The 6,355-nt window shown below is 35.0% G+C and overlaps 1 non-coding gene across 1 annotated transcript; it reads left to right on the top strand.

Moving 5' to 3' along the window:
• Positions 1-1,440: 1,440 nt before the first annotated feature.
• Positions 1,441-1,514, top strand: TRNAT-AGU. Its single transcript has one exon. It is a non-coding gene; the product is annotated as a tRNA-Thr (tRNA).
• Positions 1,515-6,355: the final 4,841 nt, after the last annotated feature.

Here is a 6,355-nt window from a genome sequence, read left to right as displayed (position 1 = left end):
CATGCCTATTGTAAGAATTAATGAAGAAATTTGTAATGCAATTTGTTCTTCCTCAGAGAAGGTATTATCTCCTAAAGGAGTAAGAATAAGATGTAACTCTATTCATTATTTCCAATTCCCACAAAAGTTGTGAGAAGAACTCTCCAGACAAGGGCTTACAGAAAGAACATTAAATAGATAAAAGATTGTATATTTTAAAGTGATTGAGGATGTAATGCTAGCTATGACTATCATTTTTTAATAGGAGTTGCCATTCAGGAATATGAATATAAATGCTATACAAATAATAACTGGCTAAAACCTCCAAACTATCATTACAAAACCGTTGGGTGCTTTTGCCCTTGTTTAAAGCTGCACAAACTAGTGGTCTTAAGGTCACAGAAAAATCAGTGTCCAACTGTTACAAATGGTCACCATTATTTTGAACAGCTTTGTTAAAGACTCACTATTTTAAGAGTACGATTCAATGATTTTAGTAAATTTACAGAGATGTGCAAAATTATCTTTACAATCCAGTGTTAGAACATATCCATCATTTCAAAAATTATCCTTGTGTCTAATTGCACTGAATCTCCACTCCTAATCCCAGTCCTAGGCAACCGCTGATTGACTTCTGTCTCTTTAAAGTAGACTTTCTTCAGATTTTATAGAAATGGATCATTTTTAATCTTTTGCATCTGTTGTCTTTAACTCAGTTTAATGTGTTTGAGGTTCATCCATCTATCAGCCTGTATCAGTAATTTCTTTTAGTTGCTGAATAGTATGTGAAAGAGCAGAGTCCTGGTGTAGCAATCTAGGATAAGCATGGTTGGCAGTTCAAATTCACCAACCGCTAATTGGAAACCCTATACAGGGTGGCTGTAAGTTGGAAGCGACTCAATGGCACTTAACAACAACAACTATGATGGAGTACTGGTGGTGCAGGACTAAACAGTGGGCTGCTTACCAAAACAGTGGAGGTTTAACCCCACGCGCTGCTCTTTGGTAGTCTTCTTCTGTAAAGATTTCCAGGTGGCAAACCCTAAGCAGCAGTTCTCCTCAGTTCTACAGGGTAGCTGTGAGTTGAAATCCACTAGACAGCAATGAATTTGTTTGGTTGTTTGTTACTATGAAGATTTTGGACATTTGGATTGTTTGGGTTTTAAGGCTATAATGAATAATGCTACTTTGAACATCTACATATATGTCTTTGTATGGAAATGTTTTCATTCCTCTTGGAAATTCTTAGGAATTAAATTGCTGAAATGTATGATAGGCTTCACTTTTTGAGAAACTGCTGAACTACTTTTCAGAAAGTGAAAACCAACAATGCTTAAGGGTTCTAGTTTCTCTGTATCCTAGCAAACATTTTTCTTCTTTTGAATTACAGCCGAAGGTATGAAGTGGTATCTCATTGTGGTTTTATTATCACTTTTGAAAATGTCTTCAATGACTAATGCCAGCACCGTGGCTTAGCTGGTTAAAGTGCCTGCCTAGTAAACAGGAGATTCTGGGTTCAAATCCCAGAGGTGCCTGGCCAATATAAATGTGTATAGTATGGAATCCTGATGTGGCGCTGTAGGATAACACTGGACCACAAGGTTGGTTTGAACCTCAGGGTCTGTGGTTCAAACTCACCAAACACTCCTTGGTAGCCCAGTATAGGGTTGCTATGAGTCAGAACTGACTTGACCACACTTAACAACAACAATGGCTAATGATGATAAGCAACTTTTCATATGACAACAACATTGCCCATTCGTATATCTACTCTGTTGAAATGTATATTCACATTTTTTCAGAGAAAAAGCAGAATTATATATATTTTACCACAGTGCTTTAAAAAATATACCACAGTTATATATATTTTACCACAGTGCTTTAAAAAATATGTATTAATAGACACACCTTTTTAAACTGAGTTGTCTTATTAGTGACTTAAAAGTGTATACTCGTATCTAGATACAAGTCCTTTGTTATATATGTAATTGGTAAATATCATTTTCCTAATGGAAAACAAAAGTTTTGTGCTTTGATAAAGTCCAGTTTGTCAACATTTTTAAGGATACTGCTGTTGGTGTCATATCTTAGAACTCTGTTTAATTCAAAGTTACAAAATTTTCTCCCATATTTTATTCTAGAAGCTTAATAGCTTTAGGTTTTAAAATTTATGTCTATAAGTCATCTTGAATTAAGTTTTGTATGATAGAAAGTTAGGCTCTAAGTTGTTACTTGTTTTACGTGCATATTCAATTCTATGTTTAAAAGTGTATTCTTTCCCTAGTGAATTGTTTTAGCATATTTGTCGAAAACCAATTGGCTACACATTAAGGATTTATGTTGGAAGTTTCCATTCAGTGTCATTGATCTCTAGTTGTGCCAACACCACACTGTCTTGATCACTGTGATTTTATAGTAAGTTTTGAAACGGAGTGATTTAAATCCTCCAAATTTGTTCTTTCTCAAAAGCATTTTGGCTATTCTAGCTCTTTGCAGTCCCGTATGTATTTTAGGTTAGTTTATTCATTTCTAAGACAATCTCTGCCATGATATCTGTAAGAGTCATATTGAATTTACAGATCAATTTGTGCGGAATGCCATCTTTAAAATATTGTGATTTCCCATCAGTAAACGTATTTCTTGATTTTATATTTGCTTATTCTTTATTTCTCTCAGCAATGTTTTTGTATTCTTCAGTGAACAAGTCTTGCATTTATTTTTTGAAATATATGCCTAGGGAGTCCTGGTGTGGCACTGCAGGAAAATGCACTGGACCACAAAGTAGGTTTGAACTGCAAGGTTGGTGGTTCAAATCTACCAGCCGCTCCTCGGAAAGCCTATACAGAGTCCCTAGAAGTCAGAGCCGACTCAAAGGCACTTAATAACAACAAAAGCATGCCTATGTACGTATTTATTATTTTGATACTATTGTGGATGTCATTGTTTTCTTAAATTCGTCTTTGGATTGTTTGTTGCCAGTATAAAGAAATACAGTTGATGTTTTTACTTAATCTTATATCCTATCTCCTTGCTATACTAATTTCTTAGTTTAGAAAAGGTTTTACAAATTCTTTTAGATTTTTCTGCATAAGCAATTACATCATCTGTAAATAGAGATAGCTTTACGTCTTCATTTCCTTTTGCTTCCTTTCCAATATGGATACCACTGATTGATGGATTGAAATTGCACTAACTATAACCTACAGTACAATGTTGAATAAACATGACACAAAAGCAGACTTCCTTATCTTTTTTCTGATTTGATGTGAGGAATGTTCACTTTTTGAAAGACTTGAATGGAAGTATGCAAACTTGTACACCAATGTTCATTGAAACATTATCCAGAATGTTTAATAAGTGGAAGCAACCCCAGTGTCGATCACCAGATGAATGGATAAATAAAACGTGGCCTATAAACACAAGAGATATTATTGAATGATAAAGAGAAATGATGTTTTCATATGGATGAACCTATGTGAAGTGAAATCAGCCAGACATAGAAGGTCAAATACTGCATGATCTCACTTATATGGACTATCTTATCTATCATAGGCAAATGCATACAGACAAAAATTAAAAAGTGGGTATCATCAGCACTGGGGCAAAGGAGATGAGCAGTTGCTACATGACGGGTACTTAGTGAGTTTCTGTTTAGGGGAGGTAGAACTTTTTGACATGGAGAACGGTGATGGTTGCACAACATGGTGAATATAATTAGCATCACTGAATTGTGTTCTTCAAAATGGTTAAAGTAGCAATTTTTTTGTTATATATATTTTACCACAGTGCTTTAAAAAATATGTATTAACGGTTAACAGAGGCTAGATGGAATAAGAAATGGAGCGTTATTGTTTAGGAGGTATGGAATTTCGGTTTGGGATGCTGAAAAACTTTTGGAAATAATAGTCATGATGGTTGTACAATATGGTGAATGTAGTTAATATTATTGAATTATTATACACTTAAAAATGGGTAGCTACATCATTTTTTAATGCAACCATGTACTGCTTGCAATAGACACACCTTAAATATAAGGACACATAAAGGAACAGAAAATGTTATCACATTTGCACTAAAAAAATAACAGAAAAAAAAAAACAACTAAAGACTGACTTTACAGTCCAGCACATTAGCCCACAGTGCCACGACAGGATTATTCCCTTATCTTAAAATAGGATGTATTAATAATGATAATATAAATTAATGAAAAAGGAAATTAGAAGTAAGAAAATGAATAAAACCCAAAATAATTATACCTCTTTAGAAGTCTGGTTAAGAAAGAGAAAGCATGACCAGTATAAGGGAAAAGAAAAGGTAGCAAAAAACTTTACAAAATTATGACAATAGAAGAAATTGAAAAGATGTTCACATCAAACTCCTAAGAGCAGAGTCAAATGTTTTAACACCAGATACTTGTATTTGTTTATAAATTTCTTTTCTGGCTAGGAACCTTCATTTTCTAAGATTGCTTTATTTTTTCTTCACTTTCACTTTACAGGTGAAAAAACAGAAGTACAGAAAATGTAATTAACTTACTCATGTGAAACCATGTAGCTAATAATAGCACCTGCAATTTCTTCATGGTCTGTCTATGCGCCTAACTTTCAGATTGGTGTGAGCTTTATTTCTAATCTTTAAATCTTAGTAAGGTGATTTTCTTACACTGTTTCATAAACTAACAAATGGGGCTCAAAGAGACTAAACAATTATTTCAAAGGTACGTAAGTTTAGTATCTGAAAGAGTCAGATTTCAAACAACAAAGTCCATGCTCTTGGTTAAGCCAGAGACTCTCAGATAGATTTGAAAGTGATTTTTGAAGTGTTTTACAGTATGCCAGAAAGACTTTCCTAAAGTGTACTTTTGAACACTTTGTAAATCAAAGGCTACCCTGGTTATGTGCTGTGGAGTCAGTTCTGACGCATAGTGACCCTGTATAAGGTTTCTGAGGCTACAAATCTTTACGGAGCAGAAAACCTCATCTTTCTTCTGTGGAATGACTGGTAGTTTCAAACTGCTGACCTTGCGATTAGCAGTCCAATTTGTAATCCACTGTGTTACCAAAGGAAAAAAAAAATCCAATACAAAATATTCTTCGACAATTAACAACAACAACATCCCTTTCTTGTTACTTTGAAATCTAATTGAGCATATTTTTAACAAACAAATGGCAACAAACACCAAGAGACAAACAAAAAGGCCAGTTGCCATAGAGTTGGTTTGGACTCATTGTAACCCTATGTAATTACAGTAGAGTATATCCCATAGAGTTTTAATTGGCTGATTTTTCTAGAGTAGATCACCAAACATCTCTTCTGAGGTACCTGTGGTGAGTTCAAACACACAACTGTTTAGTTAGTAGCCAAGCTTTATAACTGTTTGCAGCACCCAAGGACAATTTAGTATACTGTAGATTCCGGAAAACAGTGCTGTCATGGAATGTATTTAATTTGGTTTAATCTAGTGTTACCCAAGTTTATTTGATCTCATATTCAATACACATATATAACTCTTTCTTCTTTTTTAGCTAAAAATTGGACAGATTTTTTTTTTCCTTTTAATATATCTTTACACCTTCCTTAATATCAACCTCTTCCTAGGGTAACTCAGCTATTGTGCTTTTGAGAAAAGATCTTCAACATTTTCTATCAAAGAAAGTTTTATTTTTCAGATATTAATGTATACTGTGGTATGGCAGAATGATAATGAGGAAAGAAGAGGATAATGTTAACTCCTAAAGCTACTCATGGAATCAAAAGGCAAGAAATCCAACAACGTATTGCATTGGAGAAATCTGCTACAAAAGACTTATTTACAGTGTTGAAGAGTAATAATGCCACTTTAAAGACTAAGGTGTGCATGACCCAACTCATAGTAGTTTCAATTGCCCCACATGCAGTGCCTACATTGGACAATGAATGATGAAAGCCATAGAAGAATCAATGCATTTGAATTAGGTATTAGCAAAGAATATTGAAAGTACCAAGGACTGCCAGAATAACAAACAAATTTGTCTTGGAAGAAGCATAACCACAACACTCCTTAGAATCAAGGATGGCGAAACTTGCCTCTTATAATTTGGACATTTCAGGAGAGACCATTCCTTGGGAAAGGGCATGGGAGCACATTCAATAGACTCCTGTGAACCCGGGTGGAGACCTGAATGGCCAGCAGTACAGCAAAATCTGGGGACTCCTGGACCCAGAGGCAGTGACATGGCCACAGAGGACTAGTGTGGAGAGTGAAGCGTCCAGCTGATATGAAGTGAGGGGAAATGCACAAGAACACCCATACTTGCAGATAGTACCCACTTGACCTGGCTTCGATGGCTGGATGATCAGAACTCAGCTAGAAGAAGAAAGAAGAGGGAGAAAGGGG

The sequence above is a fragment of the Chrysochloris asiatica genome, unplaced genomic scaffold, assembly GCF_000296735.1.
Source record: "Chrysochloris asiatica unplaced genomic scaffold, ChrAsi1.0 scaffold00018, whole genome shotgun sequence".
Taxonomy (NCBI): domain Eukaryota; kingdom Metazoa; phylum Chordata; class Mammalia; order Afrosoricida; family Chrysochloridae; genus Chrysochloris; species Chrysochloris asiatica.
Note: the sequence above shows the minus strand (reverse complement) of the source record. Positions and strands in the feature narration are given on the sequence as shown.